Source organism: Pezoporus occidentalis, unplaced genomic scaffold (assembly GCF_034315485.1).
Source record: "Pezoporus occidentalis ecotype Australia unplaced genomic scaffold, CSIRO_AGI_Poc_V1 ctg46, whole genome shotgun sequence".
In the NCBI taxonomy this organism is placed as follows: domain Eukaryota; kingdom Metazoa; phylum Chordata; class Aves; order Psittaciformes; family Psittacidae; genus Pezoporus; species Pezoporus occidentalis.
This window is the reverse complement of record NW_026915791.1, coordinates 5,814,655-5,834,081: the sequence shown is the minus strand read 5'-3', so window position 1 is coordinate 5,834,081 and position 19,427 is coordinate 5,814,655. Positions and strand designations below refer to the sequence as shown.

At 50.5% G+C, this 19,427-nt stretch overlaps 1 protein-coding gene across 1 annotated transcript in view; it reads right to left on the bottom strand.

The window, feature by feature from the left end:
* Positions 1–19,427, bottom strand: part of INO80 (INO80 complex ATPase subunit) — a 370,843-nt gene that overhangs the window by 65,746 nt on the left and 285,670 nt on the right. The window lies entirely within an intron of this gene.

The following is a 19,427-nucleotide window of genomic DNA, read 5'->3' as shown; positions in this document are numbered from 1 at the left end:
GCAGAAATACCTGCTTTAATCCCTAGGCTTTGCTTTTTAACAGAAAAGCACACCTAGAGTTTTTTATGCCTGGCTGCCATGTTACAGCCTGCTATGTACAGTACGTGTCCACTATTTTCTCTCTGTGATTTGCTCTGTTTGCTTTTCCAGTGTTCACTCTGAACCCAAACACATTGAGAAAATAGCTATTTATTCTCAAATGAAAGAAAAGGAATGTCCCTACTTTTCCTGCTGATGGCAAGAGGAAGGTGGAAGGACCCAGCTCCCTCACAGTTGCATCTGTGAGGCAGCTTTGATTTTACAGCGCTCTCGTCCAAGCACGCATCCTGACCCGAGTCCCTGCCATCTCCCAGAGCACAGAAGTGGGCTGGATACCCAGCTGATGTCCCCAGGCTTCCTTGCTCCTGCTGGCCTGTTCCAGCCCCAGGAGGTCCAGAGCTCATCCCTGACATATGAAATCCCCACTTTGGCAGGGTCCATATATTCCCCTTGGCTGTTTGCAGTGAGGTGCTTCCCAGATCTGTACTGCTCTTCACCTATGGTTTGGGCTTGTACCTCTAGGAGCTGAGGACGTCTGCTGGGGGCAGAAGCTGCTAATTCTGAAGTACCTGCTATGCTCTGTCAGCTCTGAAGTTGGCACCAATCCCCAGACTTCCAGTGCCTGCTGCTCTTGGAAAACTCATTCTGTGGAAAGAATGGAAATTGGGGGGTGGGGGAGGGAGGGTGTATTTGCATGTGTGTGCACGTGTGTGTGTGTAAGAAGCATAAATCTATGTCCAGACGCTAGTTTAAATGCTTGGACCCGTTCAGGGCTGAGGGCACAGTGGCTCTGGAAGGCTCTGGTGTAGCCGTGCCCAGCTCAGGGCATGCTCAGGTGCAGCTTCAGGAGAGCTGCCTCACTGGGCTGGAAGGGAAGAAACCCCTGCCCCCAGCCTGCTGGCAATCTGACTGCACGCTCCTCCCTGTCATGGGCATCTACATCAGTGTCCCTGGGGCTGGTCTGAGTCCTCCATGGCTTTTCATGGTCTCTCTCATATCGTTTCTTCCATCTCTTTGTTTTTCCCACAGCCTGTCATGGCCTAAGCAGTAAACCTGACATCTTGCTTTATGTTTTTGTGCGCTCACTCTGCTAATAAAAACGAATTGTTTGTTTTATCTGACTTGGGAGTGGTGTCTCAGAAGCAATGACCCGCAGAGGGGGCAGGTACCGTTCCCATGCCTGCTATCTCGCACCCTTTCATCTGCACAGACTGCGGTAGCTCAGGGCACAGCACTGTGCTGTTACTGCAGCAGCCAGCAGCTGTCCCATGGCTTGGGGAGGGCTGGGAGAGGGGGATGCAGTGTGTGTGGATACCTGGGGAGGCAGCTACCAGGTGAGGTGTGCTGGGAGTGAGATCATTACACACCAAGTCACCCAGAGAGCAAGGCAGGGTGTAACTGAAACTGGGTTCCAGCTGGTCAGACTGGTTTGGGGTTTGAGTCTGAAACCAAACGCAGACACTGTTGTTCAAACAGGAGCTGCTGTGGCTGTGTCTCCAGGCTGGTGATCACTCAGGCACTGCCATGTATAGTTAGGTAGATGTAAATTGGGCTAATTGGCAATGAATATGTATGGCACCAGGTGAACCTCCACCACTGACCTGGCAGTGCTGGGCCTCCACAGCAGGCTTTCACCCCTGCGCTCTGGACTGTGGGGTGTGCTTGGTCGATACCACCTCTCTCTTCCCCCACTCTACACCAGCTCTCCCATCCTGCTGTTTCCAGTTACCCGTGTCTATGTTACCCCCCATGTCCCATGAGGAGCAGCTCTGCTGAGCTGTGCTCTGCTCAAGGCAATGGGGTCACCAGTACGATCGGGTAACCCCTGCACTGGGGGTGCTATTGGAAACCAAAGCTGCTTCTCTTGATGGTCTCCAAAGAGAGAGGTGGCTGTGTGTATTGCAGTCTGGATGGAGCGAGGCGGTGGATGGTCTCTTCTCTCAAGTAACAAGTGATAGGACAAGAGAAAACAGCCTTAAGCTGGGCATGGAGGAGTTTAGACTGGAGATTAGGAACAATTTCTTCACCGAAAGGGTGCTCAGGCCTGGGACAGGCTGCCCAGGGCAGTGGTGGAATCCCCATCCCTGGAAGTGTTCACAAACCGTTTACACAAAGCCCTCAGTGACAGGGGCTAATGGTGCCCTTGGCAGCGCTGGGGAAAGGTTGGACTTGATGGTCTTAAAGGTCTTTTCCAACCTGGTTGATTCTATGATCCCCTTTCAGGTGAAGCACATCTTTGCATCTCCCGGTGCCACACGCGGCACGGCTGGGCTCTGCAGGCCGGCCCCGAGCCCTCCCCTTCGCTTTGCCTCTCACTGAGCACTTTCTCCTTCACCCCGAGGAGGTGCAGGGCAGCGAGGGGGCTGGAGGGGCCGGACCCAGCGGGCACCCTCCGCTGCGAGGGGAGCTGCTGCTCCGGCCGTGAGGAGGTGCCTCCATGTCGGTGCGGCGCGACCGGAGGACTCGGGCCCTGCGGCACGGAGGTGTCACCGGAGCCAGAGCCCAGCACCGGGCCGGGCCCCACTCCCTGCTACCGCCGCCGGCCGCCTGCGTTCCCCGGCTTGGCCGTGTGGGGTCAGCCGGGCTGCGCCGGCAGCTCCGCCGTGGGGCGGATGGGGAAGGCTCCGATGCCGCCCGGCCTCGGTTCTGCTTCCCCTGCGGTGCGAGGGGTTCTGCTCCCCGGGGACTCCCGGCGCTGCAGAGCGGGTTCGTCTTCGGGACGGGAGTGGGAGCCCAGCTGTTGAGCCTTGCTGCAGGATGAAGCCCTCCTCCTCACAAACCAGAACTGGAGAGTGCTTTGCTGTGCCCTGGTGAAGGAACACTGAGCTGCCTTGTTTCACTGGCTGTGCCTAACACGGAGCAGAGCCCCCTGTTCCCCCTACACGAAGTTGTTGGCTGTTCTGGGGCAGAGCTCCCCAGTGCATGCCCCTGAGCCCATCGTCCCAGGGCAGCCGTGCTCTGGTGCTGGCAGCTCCCGGGGCTCTGGAGCCGGTCCCTTGTCCTGCAGTGTCCAGGCAGCGCCCTCCGCACCAAGGTCTGTGGTTTTGAGGGGGTTTGCACGGTTTATGGAGCCAGGCCTTGTCAAGCCCCAGGAGCTGCTGCCCACAAGTGCTCTGCACAGGTCTCCCGCCTGTCTTTTTGATAGCCTCCATCTCTGCAGCAGATGCCTCTCATCCCTTCCCGATCCCCAAAGCTTTTGGCCTCGCTGTGGCTATCAGGAAGAAGGGCTTGCTTGCTTGGGTGTATGGCTGAGTTAATCCCAGTGGGCTGGATGGGACCTCACAGGCTTTGCGTGGCTGCCGGGCTGGATGCAGGAAGTGTTAGCTCATAGCGAAATACCGAGTGTCTCCGGCTTCCCTGTGGCACAATGGCTCACAAATAAACACAGCAGCTGCCCCGGCGTGACAAGGGATGGCCCCACAGTGGCAGGACAGAATATTGTCCCTCTGCACAAAACCCACAGAGATGCGACGCTTTCTGATAAGTTACTTCAGCTCTCCAGCCTAATTTATTGCTTAAGGAAGAAATTATGTAGGTTTTGAGGTCAAACAGTTCATTCAGGTTAAAGAGAGAGCTCTAAAGCTGTAGGGGTGGGGAGAAGGAATGGGGTTGTCTGCAAGCTCTGAACAATGTAAAGAGAATTCCTTAATATCATTTCCCTTCTTGCAAGAGAATTAGGAATGACCAGACTTGCTCCTTCTGCAGTGTGCTCCTTCTGCATCCTAAATGGAGCAGATGCAGATTAGAAGTGCCAAAGCTAGTCCGGCATGTGATAAGCAAACATTACTTGATCAAGTGCTGCCTGTGTGGGAAATAGGCTATGAAAACTTTCCAGGCACTCCTTTTCTTTATCCTTGAAGAAATGGAGATAGAAACTGAAAATGCTCTCCCTTGGTCATCAAGCACAGAACTGCATGTTACTGTAATAGCTTAGAGAATAGTCTGGGTTGGAAGGGACCTTCAAAGGTCATCTAGTCCAACCCCCAAAGGCAGAGGGAAACAAGAGTCAGCTATAGAACTTACAGCAGATCTGATCAGTTCTGCGGCATGTAAAAGGAACCTCTCTGCAAGGAAGCTTTGCTGACCAGTGTCACAGGGAAATGAGTGGTTCCTGGGCAAGGTGCCACCTGAGGCATGACAGGGTTTCTGTGGCCTTTAGTCAATGGTTACCTCTCTGAGATGTCCTCATCTCCCGCTGTGTCAGGAGTTTGGAAACTTACCATCAGTTCCTATAACAGCTTCAGGAGACTTTGCAAGGCCAGACCCATCGTTTAATTAACATCGTCACTAGGTTGCCCAGAGCCAGCGTACATGAGAGGATATACAGAATGAGAGTGAGCGGCCGGCGGGGGCTGCAGAGGCCAGGAGCTCTGCTGGAGCCAGCCAGGCTTTCCAGCAAGGCTCAGTGCAGACAAAGCGTCTGTGTCTTTGTTCTCTGCCCTGACACACCTGACCCACATGCTGGCTGCTTCAGGACTGTTCAGAAATACTTGTGATGGGTTGAAGCAAAAGCATTGGCCCAGAAATGTGAGCTGCTGGGACTCCCCCAACGAGAAACTCTGCTTTAAATTAAACCAGTGTCCCTCTCACATAGGAAACGTGGGAGCCTTTCCCTGCAGCAGCTGCACCCAAAGGGACCTGAGCTCTGCTGCATGTCCCCTGCCTGCAGGCTAAAGTGCTGCAGGTTTTATTCATTATGAGGTTATTGTTCAGCCAGAGCAGGTGCCCACTGTGGTTTGCCGTCTCCTCTGAGATGTACACAAGAGGGGCAGCAATATCTTAATATCCCACTTGGTGTTGCCTTTGACACTGTACTGTCAAACCAGCAGGGTCATTGTGCACTGCTGAGGCTGAATGCTAAGATGTTAGATGCTCTGGAACTGTATAACCTTCATAAAATAGGAGTTCCTGTTCCCTCCCCCCCGTCTAAAGTAATGTTATGGTCCATATTAGTGTACTTTCTCTGGTCTTGAAGCCTCATAGCCATCTGCAAGGCAGGGAAGAGATGTATAATCTTCAGAAGAACAGAGAATTGAAATCAGGTCTCCCAAGCCTCTTTTGGGACCTCTGTGCCCTGGGTCTGCTTCCCCTCAGTTTTATGTGTTATACCCAGCTTTTGGAGTCACCAGTCCAGTAACAACAGCTTGCCAGTGGGGCTTTAAAAAACAATGCATGTGTGTGCTTCTCCCTCTTGTTCTTTATCTATTTGGATCAGTTTCCCAGATATTTTTTGCTGACACGCGCTATGGTTTGAAAGAAATAAGTGATTTTTTTCCCTGTTATCAGAGGACTTCAGGCAGCAATGCCCCCATTAAAACCAGAGCAAGCCAAAACAGTCCTTGTGTGAAGTGTCATCAAGTTCAGAAGCTGGTAGCTGTGTCCCACAAGCCTTGCCACACAGCCCTTTCTCTGCCTTGGAGGCAGCTGAAATCCTATATTAGAGGATGAAGGGGCATTTGTGACACACTTGAGGAGGCTTAACAACAGGCAGATCATTGGGGTCATTGCACAGACCATGTGTCTGCAGCCAAGCAGACAGGAGCTGCTGCTGAAGATGCAAAGCTCTTTCTCTAATGTCCTCACTAGAGGTCTTTAGTGCATGAAGTTTCTGTTAAACCAGTTTGAACTGGTTCTCGCTCATATTTAGAAACTACCCCTGCTTATGCTGTAGCATTACACCCTGTCAACAAATCTTCCTTTCCCTCTCATCCTAGTATTTTGGGGCAAGTCTTCTACCCTTTACTCCAAAGCCTGGGCTAATCTGTTTTAAATGGATTGCCTGCCATGTCTTCTGCAAACTGATTCTTCCACCGCTCCTCTCTGCTTTTCAGCTGTGCGGTTTCCACCCTCCTTCTGCTTATCTCCCAGTTCAGCTGCTAAGGGACCCATCAGAGACAAGATCTGCTCAGAACACAATCAGAGATAAAGGGAAGAGCTGGCACAATGTGTGTGCCCAGTATCATTCTTTCCATCACCTTGTACACAGGCATTCTCAACCAGCAAGGCTTAATCTTCTTCCTTTTCTGTTGCATTCCCATCACATTACTGTCTTAAGTACAGGAGGCTGTAAAACTCATGCAAATAGGTGGCCATCTCCAAAATGAGTAATCATCTGAAGGGCTCTGCTTGGGAATAGTCAATGTAACCAGACACTGCCATTTGAATACTAAAAGTGTTGTGTACTGGGGAAACTTCCACTGTTGGCCAACCCTGGGGCAACTGGGTGAGGTCCAAAAGGAAGTCAAAGTACTAAGAAAATGGCTATTTGTTTTCATCAGTATTTTTTCCCCACTAGGCCCCTCTTCCTCTGCAAGGCCCTGGATGCAAGGGACTGATCTGAGATCTCCAGTGCTGTACCTCACAGATGGCAGTTCACAATCCACTGCAGGTTCTCCCAGACTGCCCAGCATGTTTGTCTCCATGTACCTGGGGGTGAGCTGGACTCCACTGGGGACAGCGGTCCTCATATCACCAAGCACCAGGCAGGTCTGCTTGGTGGGACAGGCTGGAAGGGACGTTCTGTTTTCCTGCTGGGTGAGCTTTCCCTGTGTGTTGGTAGGAGCCTCCAGCCCAGGGTGCAAGACACGGCAGGACCCCCGCGTGAGCAGCAGCCTGCAGAGCTGGTGGTGAAAATGGAGTCCAAGGGAGCAGATCAGCATTGCAATTCAGTCTGTCTGACAGCTAGCCCCTGCTGAAGGGGTAGTCCCACATGCTGTCTGCTTTCTTCATATTAGCTTTGTCTCCCTGAAAAATCCTGGCAAAAAGCTATTCACTTTTCAGGGGTTTGCTTTCTGCTCCTTGAACCAACTCCCCAGGGCATCAGCTGAGCACCAGCACTGGCAGGAAACCTACAGGAGCATGCCTTGGAGAGCATCTCTGAGGGAAGAGCTAACCCAAAAATGTCAAACCATACCCATAAGCTCTGACATCTCCTCTAGTCCCGTACAGTACACCCTGGCTTTACAGCACCAGACTGAAGCTCTAGAAAACTGGAGCCAGCTCCTGCCTTCTTGCTGTGGAAGTCACAACTCTACTTAGTGTATCTCCTCATCAGCACATCACGAGTAACATTGACATCTTGCCTCTCAGCCTCCCTGTGGTTGAGAGAGGTTCCTCCTGCACTGTCTGCAGTGGGGCTCGTGTCTGGGGCTGGCAGCTCACCTCTGTCCTGCCTTAGCCCACAGCCCTGGGGCCAAGGGAGCCAGGAGCACTGCCCCAGACTGCCCTCATCAGCCCTTTCACAGGGACCCACAACCTCATGAAAGGCTGCTTTTTCCCTGTGCCTTCAGGCTTGCTGTAAATTGCCTCATCCAGCTGCTGAGAAAATGGGGGTTTCCCAGCTTTCATTTATTGCCCTCTGTGTTCAGGTTTATGTTAATTGTGCGTGATTAACCGGCTGTGGGCTGGAAACTCTTCTGACAGCCTGTTCCAAGGAGGCCATGAGGAGACATCCAGGAAACAGCAGTGGTGAAACGCACATGGAAAACTGCAGAAGCTTCTGCCTTGAACCTGGATTTCAGCAGCAGGAGGAGCAGTCTGCCACAGCCCCCGAGTGCAGCCTCAAGCAGAACCTGTGTTTGGTACCTACAAGGACAGGGATTATAGTGATAGGACAAAGGGTAACGGGTTCAAACTTAAACAAGGGAAGTTTAGGTTGGATATAACGAGGAAATTCTTTACCGTAAGGGTGGTGAGGCACTGGAATGGGTTGCCCAAGGAAGTGGTAAATTGCGCCTGCCATCCTTGAACAGTGTTCACATCCCTGGCAGCGTTCAAGGCCAGGCTGGACAGAGCCTTGGGCAACGTGGTCTAGTGTGAGGTGTCCCTGCCCATGGCAGGGCGTTGGAACTCGGTGATCTTAAGGTCCTTTCCAACTCAAACCCTTCTATGATTTGGGTTGGGTAAGTCACCTAAGAGTGCAGGCAGAAGACTGCTTGGCAGGGTTGTGCATGTGATCATCAATAGGTCAGGAGAAAAGCCTCTCCCAGAGCCAGGAAGGGATTCCCTGAGTCCCGTTCACAGTGTCTGCATCCCTGGAACTGCACACTCTGATGTTTTGTCCATGCGGTTATTGCATCATGTGTAAACCAGGTGCAAAAAGCCACTGGGTCATCATTACCCTCTGGGTGAAAAAAAAGTGGTGGTAGCACTTTTTTTGTCCTCTTGATAGCTCTGCAGATCTTGACAGGTTTCTAGGCTGCAGGGAAACAAGCCCCGTGTCCCTGCTCCACTCCCTGCTCTCCAGTGAATTTCCTCGGGAGCTGAGGTGCTCGCAAAGCTCAGCTGACCTGCAGATTGGGTACTTGAGCCTCTGTTTTCCTGCTTTCTTCAGCGGGAAACACTTTCTTCTTCTTGTCTCCAAACTTTGAGAAGTACCTGCAGAAATGAGGATGGCAGGGAGCGCAGGATGCTTGTCCTTCCCTGGGAAATAACTGTCTTACCTGACTCCATCCAGCTAATGCCCTTTTTACTCCTAATAGCTCCTAATAACTTTCCTCCTGGGGTGACCCAATACATAACTAACAAAATCCACAACAGTTAATATCAGTTTATAATTGGCTTTGGAGTATGCTGCTTCTGTTTCTAAATGGAGAAGGGCTCGTGTGCCAGGTGTTTGCTATTTTAATTGTGTTGCCTCTGCTCACTAAGCTCAAATCCCTATATTCAGTAGAGTAGGAGAAAGGCAGATGTTCTGGATATGGGATAATTTCTCTTCTGTAATCTTCTCTTTCAGCAACCAAATGGATCCTGGGGTGAGCTGCAGATATCACAGAATCCTCCTCTGTCACTGTCCCACAACCGATCCCTTCCCAAGCTGTGTAATGTAGGTATCACATGTGAACAAGTGTTTCCTCTGCAGAGCCACATTTGATACCTGCACAGGGGCCTTTGGCAAGGGCTGCCAACTGACACGCTCACCACACCGTGTCTCAACCACCTCCCCTCTGCAGGAACATCACCAGCAAACAAACCCTGCTCACCCGGTGCTGCTCCGCACCCCAGTTCCCACTGCAGTCACTGGGCAGACTGGGCTGTGGTCAGACAGCAGGCAGGTAGAACCGGTACCTGAGGCATGACTGGGCTTGTTCAAAGTCTAACTTCCTATTGCTTTTGTTTGCCCCCTCCTGTTCACTTTCCCATAAACTCTACCTTTGTTTGACTCTCAGCACACCCTTCTTTCCTGTCTTTTTCTTCCCCATTCAGAGACTTCTGATGTGCATTGCAAGAAGTCTGGAACTGCCAGACCGTGTGGCATGATCCAGGTATCACAGCATCAGGCAGGAGATAGCATCTTTCTCCAGTCACAGAAGCACTGTATCTCTCTGTACGATCCTGGGACCCTGTAAACTTTCTGGTTTGAAACCACTGCACAGATGTTTGGCACTGTGCAAAGCACTCCAGTATCAATCTGGGTGGGACATTTGCAAACCTTGCAGAAAGCACCATGGGAACTGTAAGGATTGAAAATGTACTTTGGCTGTAAAAAGCAGTGCCTCTGATTCTGAGAAAGTTAACCTCAACTGAGTGTCCTACAGCGAAATTCAAGATAAGGAAATGTTCACCCTAGTGTATCTACACGAAGCCCACACTACAGCTTCTCTCCATGAGGGAAGGTCAAAACAACCTGGCTCTCTTCTTACCCAGCTTAATGGTGCTTTTCAGCAAGCCTGAACCAAACTGTCCTCTCCAGGGTGCCTTTCATCTCCTTGGAGTAGAAGACAAAACAAGTCCTCCTTGATATGTTCAGAGGATGACTGGCCACCTCCTCATGACCAGACTGCTGCCTCTGTGACACAGGTTTGGGGCTGTCTGCTGAGGTGATGTGCTTCCATCCCTGATGTCCTGGGTTGTTTTTTTTTGTGAGCCCAGACCTGTGGGTGGCTGGTGGGAGCAGAATCCTTGTCCTTGTCCTTTTCCCAGCCCAGGCAATAAGAAAACCAGTTCCCTGCCCAATTGTTCCAGGAAAACAGTGACGTTTGGGATTCCAGGTTCCCACCTAAAGACTGTTATGAGGGAAGAGCTAGTGCATGGATGATGCTTAAAACTGGCCACTGAAAGCAAGGAGACAAACTGTGTTTGGTTCCTAACCAAGTCTATGCTTGTCTGTGCTGCAATTAGAGTGGAGTAATACATGTTGCATATCGTATGGTCCAAATTTTCTCATAGAGATGAGTGTTGTGGAGCTGGGCAAAGCTCAGGAGCCATCCCCGGCGTGATGGTAATTGTAAGCTACGGCAGTCCTTTGAAACTGCGTTTGAATGCGGGACTGGAAAGGGCTTCCTGATACATGTCCACTGACTTACCTACCTTCTGTTTAGAGAACTTTTTCACCTCGTAGTTCTCTTAAACAAGACATTCTTGGTGTTCAAGGGAAGGGGTTTGTTCTCATGCTGTTCCAGCTGCAAACCTCCCCAGAACCTGTGGGCTTGGTGACCAAAACCCACTCTTCTACCTTCCAACCTGTCTTGAATTTTGTCCACTTTGCACCCATTTCATTTGTGTCAAAAAATGTTCTTTTGCTTAAGAAGTTCTTTTCTACCCTTAGCATGAGCAAACAGAATCTCGTGAGACTGGCCAGTGCCTATATCTCAACCTCTCCTTCCAGTTCATCCCAAACTGCAATAATTGATGTATCAGATGGTTAGAGCACTGGATCTTCTAGCTCTATAGGATTAGCAATAAATAACACAAAATAAGAGAGATTTCAGAAATCCTTCAGGTGTTTAATGAAGCTGACACTTACTGATTCACCCTAGGACAAATCAGAGGGAATGCTCTGCTGCCCAAGCATCCTTGTTCCTCCTGGGTATGGACAGATGTCAAAGAGGATCCTGCTGAGGCCACTGATTGTTTCTAAGTCACTCAGCCAAAGTCCAGACATGGTGAGAGGAAAGCAAACCTTTGTGTTCTTATGACAAATGTATTTTAGCATAGTGAGATCTGTTTGTTGATTTAGTTTAAAAGCCCCTGTTTTCAACCTCCTGAAACTGTCAGGAAGCACCCCTGCACCTTTGCAATGCCCCTCCAGTCCCCAGGCTTTAAAGTCTTACACATTATCATTGCTGTTTAAATCAGGGATGGGGACTCCATTGATGCTCTCTGCTTCACAGATACAAAAGAAAGAGATCATCCCATCTCTGCAGAGTTTATTAGCTGATGCAAGCATGACCCCATGCCATCAAAACCTCCTGGAAGCAAGTCAGATTGATGTTCCACTGATAAACATATCAGTAGCTGAGGACCTGTGCACAGTGCAGCTCCCATAATTACAAACTGCGATTCAAAGGCTTTTATGCAAAGGAACAATGGGCACCAAAACACTGTTGCAGCCTGTTATGCACCACAGTGTTTTGCTGTGATGGAAAGGCTTGCCCTCTCAGACAAGCCTGCTTTTCATGTCCCTGTCCTCTTCATAACACAAAGGTAGTTCCTACCAGTAAGGAGGCTATTGTCCACCTTTTAACAACAGCCAGGGATGTACATGCTGGCTAAGAAGATGAAAAGAGGTGTCAGTAAAAAGGGAAGTGCCAGTCAATAAAAAGGCTGCTTTCCTCACTGGAAATCTGTCCCTATTATCAGAGGATTTCCCTGTCACCAGGAGTGCCTGAGATGGAGTGGCAGCTCACTTGTTTTGCCCTCACTGCCAACAGTTGAGCACATCTGTGTGTGTCATTAAGGAGTGCTTTTTTGCTTCATGTCCCTTTTCCCTCTCTCCTCACCAAGCTTAGGTTCAGCCTTTGAAAATAAGTCTGCTTTCAGCACAATCTTGAGCACTCTTTGGGACATAAGCTGCTGCCTGGCCAGCCCCTGCCATTTCAGGGTGGCTCTTGCTGACTTCAGAACCAGCTTCTTGTGCAACTTTGCAATCAGCAATGCATATTATGACCGGGCAGCTTCCTTACACCCAGAGCACTATTTATTTCATAGGAAAATGCTTTGTGTAAAGCCGTCATACCTTGCTCAGTCAGCCCTGATAACGCAGGACTCTGTGGGCAGCACCCAAATGTGTGGGGTGAGTCCCCCTGCAAGGAACTTCCCAGTCCTTGCAAGAGGCAGGCCCTTTTCCAGCTCTCTGGGTTATTGAGGGCTCTGGCTCTTCTGCACAAGACTAGATTATCCTTTAGTGACTTTCATTCTGTTTGTTGAGACTTTTAGTTTATTTTCAGCCAGTTCTTTCCTTCCTCCTTGTTTGCCCTTCTTGACTCCAGAACACCAATCTAATGTCTTTGCACAGCAGCCCCCAAAAGCCAGATCTGCAGACAGTGCATCCAAAGTATTGCAGAACAGCAGAAACCTCTCCTATCTTCTTGGAGGGAAAAGGAAGAACTAGAATGAAAGTGATCCTCACAGAGCTATCCTAGCACTATCTCATCACTCATACTTCTCCAACCCCATTTCGTAGCACGGCAGATGCAGTGTGAAATGTTCTGCTTCCTGAGCAGCTGGAGGGGTTATGCTGGAAGTCTGTGTGCTTTTAAACCACCAGATTTCTTTTGCTCTCCTGCAAACTCATGCTTGGAGTGCTGTAGGTAGTGCAGGTCAGTGGGCCGGGGCCACCTGAGGGTTTATTTGCAGGGTCAGGATCTCTCTGAGGTTGATGCAGGCTTCAGCGGGGAGGATCTCTACAGCCAGCACTCCTAGAGGGTCTGTGTTGGCAGATAGAGCTTGATAACAAAACTATTTATTAGTAAGTAAAAGCAATGCTACTGGTAACAAAGTATCTGCTTCATATTGTGCATAATATCAATAGATTTCACTTTCGTCCCCAGTGCTACAGCTTGCTGAAACTGCACTTCTTCTCTGGGGCATGTATTTCCACTACTTTGGAAGATTTCTGGCAAATAGTCCAACATAGATTTTTGTTGTGACCCACTCTGAGCCCTGGGATTTCTTTAGGACAGAAAGCTTTCTCTCCAGGAAACCACAAGTCCTTTCACTCCTAAATGAAAGAAGCCAGTGGTCTGTTCACCTTTGAGGGATCTCCCTTCCCACAGAGACATGGGATCTCAAAAGGGATCTCCTTCCAGACAGGGCCCTTCGGGGCTCAGTGAGAGCTGAAGGTGAGACTCATTTCTTCTCAGGGGGAAGATGGGAATCCAAGTCAGGAGTGGTCAGTGTGGTTGGATTGCTCCAGGGTTCATCAAGACCCACTGCTGAGCAGGTCCTGAAGCCCTGGCTGTGTTGCAGTGGGTGATCACCAAAACAGGACTGTTCCACCCCAAAATCCAGTGGAAAAAGCTAATCTACCAAAATGTGAAAGTGTTGGTTAGATAATTCCTGACCCTTCACCCTCATATCAGTTCCACCAGCTGAGGTGAAAAGAAAGGGATGTGGAGAACACAAGGCTGGATAGTAGTTGGGGCTTGCTCCTTACCAGGAGAGCTTCCCAGGTGTGGAATGACCAAAGGCAGCTGAGGTCTCCAGTCAAAGGAGATGTCTGGGAGAACCTTGCAGGGGGAAGCGATCTTGCAGTGAGTCACCCCAGGCTCAGGTCTGATATCCCTTCATAAAGAGGCAGAGGTAATTGCCTCTGATTAATGCTGGCAAACCCCTGTGAACTCCGGTGAGGATATGAAAGGACTGACATGCCTCTGAGATGGGGGTAAGATAGAGTACAGCCAAGTGTGGGAAGAAAATTAAGCTGAGATGCAGTTTTTAATTACCAATAAAGCTGTGCTCTAGGACGGAGGGTTGAGAGCAGGACTCAGCCTCTTCCTACTCTTGCATTCTCCTATAGAAAGGAGTTTATGGAAGAGCAATTGGTACCTGCCGTAGAGTCCCATTTGTAGCATTTAAATGCTGGTGCTGCCCCCTCATCCTCTCTTGCTGGGAGGCTGCAATTATTTAGACTACAGATGTGGCCAGAGATTTCCAGCAGGTGCCAATAAACAGGGAAGGGCAGCACCAGTGAAGTCAGCACTGATACTCAGCAGCAGCAAAACTACCCCTTCACTGGCTATTTGTCCAGATGAGGCAGGAGGAATGCTGGACTCCAATGTGACTGTTCCATGTTTGGGAATGGTTCCTGCTGCTGCATGGTGGGTGGAAGCAGCAGAGAATGAATGTCCCACATCCTGCATTTTGGGTCCATCTCTTTATTTTTGTCTGGGGACTTGATAGTGTGAACTATATGAAGACACCATGTTTTATTCTTCCTCTTCTCCCTCCACCAAGGTGGCATACGTACCATTTAAGTAGCAATATGCATAGGGCTTCCTTTTAATCATCTCCTGTTTTTCCAGACCATGGGGCTCCATGATTCCTTCAGCAGCTCTGAAAACTAGAGACATTCACTCTGTTCTCCATTAATTGTCTGAACCCCAGAGCTGGAGCTACAACTGGAGTTTGGTTTTCCAGTTCCCTCTGGAGGCTGGTGTCTGGACACATCTCAGAGCTTTTGTCCCATTTTGAGGACCACGAGGAGAAGCACTGTGATGTTCCTGGCAATAACCCTTCCCCTACTATGGCACCCTGTGAATACCTGTTAATAAATGTGTGTGAAGAGGAGGGAACTCCCTTTTAGAAATGGAAAAGGGAAAGTCCTTCACCCAAAACACAGGGAAGTGATGTTAAAGCCTGGGTTAGCACTTCCAGGTTTCTACTGACCTGAACTGTATTATACTTACCCTTTCTCCCAGCATCTAATGCAGTGTCTTTATCATCTGTCTGTATCATTTATTCACTGTCTGGAGATAGTGAATAAATGCACTGCATGGAAAGGTAGGATGCTGCTGTAACTGGTACTCATAAGGCAGGCAACCAGGTGCTGCAGGATGTCCTGTTCCTCCCAAGCTATGGTTGTATTTTATTGGTGCCTGTGTTTGAGGCTTAGCATCCCTTGACAGGAGTCTCGTACATGTAAGACTTTACTGCTAGATGCTAATAACTATTGTTATTGTACAAATCTATGTGGCTTATAAATAGAAACAAACCAAATCATCCTATAGAAGATATCACTATATAGAAGATATGCTATACAAGAGCATTAGGTATCCTCTCCTACCCTCCCTTCACATTATACACTGCTGCCCAGATAATATTCAAGGGTGGCTGACATCTTTCATCTGCTTCATGTAATTAAAACCCCTTAGCAAGAGGAATGAATATTCATCTGTGCTATATATAGCACCATGTGTATTGCTATCCACAGCTGGGAGTACAGCTCGGGTACCCACACTCACATCTTTACGCTTTGGTTTTTGCAAGCTCTTTAGCTCTGTGGCTGCCAAGTCTCTGGCTGGCTGGTGGCATCAGTGCTGCAAGGAGACTGCTGCTCCTCTTTCCTGGCAGAGGTTCCACAGGGTTTCAAAGCCTCCCTGCAGTGCGGTTATTAAAGGCTTTTTGTTTATCTTGTGAAATCTGCCCCGTGAATGCTGACACCGACTGAAGCGCTGGGAGAGTTTCCCTGACTCTTCCTCTCGCTGTCTCTCACGGGTCTATTCCCATGAACATGATCTCAGGTGTGCCGTGCGTCATCGGGCAGCCCCGGGCGCTCTCTGCTTTACTGGCAGGGAAGATGAATGCGCAGTTTCTGAAGCTCTGCCCGTAGCCGGGTGCTCCTCCTGCCTCCCGGCCTGCCCCGGCGCTGCCGAGAGCAGTCCCAGCCATCGCAGTGGCTGCGGCAGCGGCAGGCACCAGCCGCTGTCCCCGGGCACGCTGCGCTCCCAGCACAGGGCTTGCTGCGGGGGAGCGGCTCTGCAATGCCGCCCCGAACCCATCGGCGCTGCTCCGGCAGCATTTTCCCAGCCTCTCTCTCCCGTCTATCCCCGCAGGGATGCGGCCGCTGCCGGGACAACCGAATCCTCCCACGGCGGGCCCGCTCAGCACGTGATGCTGACTTTCCCCTCTGGATGAGAACGCACCTCAGTGTGCAGGGCTGGGGTGTTGAGGCTCGCCGCCAGCGAGGTCCTGGCTACGTCCCTGGCTTCTCCCTCCGTCCCTGCTGCCACTGAGCTACATGAGCAGGTGCTCACCAGGAGAAGCTTAGGACTAAGCTTGGCGGCAGGGCGAGACACTTAAGGGATGGTGGAGGAAGAGCAGGCCCATGTAATTCACAGATAAATGGTAGATTCTTCACTGTGAAGGTGGTAAGAGAGACACTGGCACGGGGTGTGCAGAGAAGCTGTGGCTGCCCCATCCCTGGCAGTGTTCAAGACCAGGCTGGATGGGCTTGGAGCAGCCTGCTCTAGTGGAAGGTGTCCCTGCCCGTGGCAGGGGGTTGGAACTGGGTGAGCTTTAAGGTCCCTTCCAACCAGAACCAACCAATGAATCTTTGACTTGAGTGCCCTGAGTTTAACAGCAGTGATGGCACCATCAGCACAAGCATTCACGTGTGTGTGGCCACTTAGAAATCACCAGCGCTGTCCCCACCAGCACAATAGTGGCAGCACAGCCGCAGGGGTGCTGCAAGAAGGGGCTTTGCTCTCCATGCTTGACTCATGAGCCTCCCATCCATCCTCCTCTGCAGGACTGTGGATGTTCCTCCACGGGAGGCTGAGCGCTTCCACCCTTGCCACCAACAGAGTGGGCTCTGGAGGGAGCAGCGGGCCTCATCCCCTGAACAGGAAGCCAGGGCTGGCTCCAAGGCTGTTGCTCTTCTCTGTGCACCACAAGCCTGGGGAAGGTTTCAGAAGCGCCTGGCTTGCTTTCTGAGAAAACAAGGAAAGAGAGATTTACCCTAAGCCCTGGGAAGCCCGTGTATTTTCATTGTATTTTAATTTTAAGAGATTGTCTGCCCCGCCCAAGATTATCTCATGGGAAAGAAAAGCCTGGCTCAGTGACTCGTGGTGAAACTTGTCCCGGAGCCAGATTTCCCCGCACCTGATGTTCCTCCATAGCAGCAGAAACCAGAGTATTTCAGTTCACAACACTGCCCCAGGGGCAGCGCTGGGGATAAGGGGATGGAGGGGGAGGATGGGACCCACGTCTCCTCCTGCTCTTCCAGAACAAGTCCAGCAGGTTTGGATGCTGAGCAGCTCAGTCCCAGAGCTGGAAAGGGCATGGTGTCACCCTGGGAACTGGGATCACGTGGGGCTGCAGCACAGGGAACCTGTCTCAGGGATACGTTGAAACATACCCTGCGCTCTTGTGCAATAGGTCTTTGCAAGTACAATGCTGTATTTATACGGTGGGAACGGAGAGCCCAGGGCTGGACTCCACAGAGGCATGAGTAAGCAGCTTCCAGGAGGCCCAGGTGCTGGCTGGGCCAGCTCTTTGATTCCTCTTCTGGGAGCAGATGCAGACTGGGAGCTGGATATTGACCAGCATCCTCCAGTACAGGAGGGCAGTCTTGGAGCCATATGGTAAAATTTGAGTGGCTCATTCGTATAAATGCTTTATTGGCTACAGAGAGACCTTACAACAGTTACTGTACCTAAAGGGGGTTTACAAGAAATCTGGAGAGGGACTTTTGACACAGGCATGTAGTGATAGGACAAGGGGGAATGGCTTTAAACTGATTTAGATTAGATACTAGTAAGAAGTTCTTCACTGTGAGGGTGCTGAGGCGCTGGCACAGGGTGCCCAGAGAAGCTGTGTCTGCCCCATCCCTGGCAGTGTTCAAGGCCAGGTTGGACAGGGCTTGGAGCACCCTGCTCCAGTGGAAGGTGTCCCTGCCAGTGGCAGGGGGTTGGAACTGGATGAGCTTTAAGGTCCCTTCCAACACAAATCATTGCATGATTCTATGATCTCCCAGGCCCACTACCTAGTAATTTAGCATGGCTCCAAGCGTAAAGGAGAGCAGAGATGTTTAAGCAGACCAAGCAGGCCAAGGACAGCCTTGCGGGCGCAGAGGACTCGGCAGGGTTGGAACAGCAGCAGTCTGATTGAAGCACAGGTTGCAGGAGGACAAACGTTTCTTGTGGTGCCTGTCAGAGCAGTGCCTCTGCTCACTACTGCTCCTCCGGCATTCCCACACTGCTCTTTGCAAGGCCACAGAGAGGACTGCAGGAGGGAACCAATCTAACCCAAACCAGGGGCAGGAAAGCATTAGGAGCAAAGGTGAAGCAGACTACTTAGCTGCCACTACAGCTGAGAAAAGTCAAACCAGGCCCTGCTTCCAAGCTGGAAATGGGTTCCTAATCGATAAACAGCATTGAATTTGGAGCAATCTGGAAAGAACAGCCAGTTAGCACCTGAGGATTAAATTGGGGGGTGTTAAGGTGATAAGGTTGTTAACACAGTCATACCTCTGCAGGAAATGGGGGAGGATGCCATTCCCGTGTAATTGCGTTTCAGCAGTGTTCAAGCACCACCAGGTTCCTGCTGCTGGACTCATGTGTTCTCCTGACCTGGTAATAATTCAGCCTGGCCCTTCAAAGAAAATAGGATGTAACCTACAGGGCATGAAGGTCTCCTGAAGGGACCTTTCAGACTTGCCCTTCTGGCACTGGCAGAAGCTCTGTTGAGTCAGACGAAACTTGGTATTATTTTGGGGATTAATTCCCAGTTAGGGTTAAGTGGAAGCTTGGGAAAGCTGGGAACCTTCTTGGCACAGCTCAGCTCATTTAGGGTGTGCTATGTACAGAGAAAGGAATCAAAAGGGTCCTTTCCACACCATGTTCCTACTATTGCTGACACCTGAGCTCAGCATCTTTGGAGACAGCAGCAGAGAGTGGCAGCTAACACAACACCTTCATGCAGAAGTACACACTGTGGTGCAGACCTGTATTGAAGTACCTGCAGCGTTGCTTCGGCTGGTGGAAAAGCCCTGGTGAGGTACTCTCTTGGATGCAGGAGTCTGCTGATCCAAGTCAGACACCTTGAGCAAGAAAGAAGGTACTAGAGAGTTTCTATAGGGTAGCTATAGGCACATCCGTGTGTTTTAACATTTGATGCTGAGCTTTGCGCTATGGAGCAAGTCAGATCAACTAATCATAAGGATCCTCTCTGGCATTAACGTAAGTGACACTCAGTCAATTGTGCTGGCGTAGTAATGGGCTTGGCTAGCTTCATCCAGCCTGGTGGGGTGGTTTGTGTTAACAACAGTCTCCCAGGAACCCTCCTGTACTCTCAGCATCATCTGAAAATACAGGTTGGTCAAGCAGCACTGCAAGGCAGAAACAAGCCCAAACTGTACTAGAGCCAGGTAGCAACACAGGTGCAGTACTGCAGCATGGAAAGCACTAGAGCAAGGCTTTAAAGATGCCTTGGGTGACTTTGGTAGGACACTCCATTTAATGAGATGGATTCACCCCCAGCCCCCAGAGCTCAGCTTTGTTCATGGGTTTCACAGAGTTTTAGGGTGCTTATTGTGCACATGGCAGGATATGGCTCAGTGGGATGACTCACTCACCGTAAAGTTAATTCACACTTTGCTGCTATTCCCATTCACAGGTTTTCTGTCAGCTTTAATGCTGGGAAGCTGCAAAGCTGGGAGCTGGCTCCAA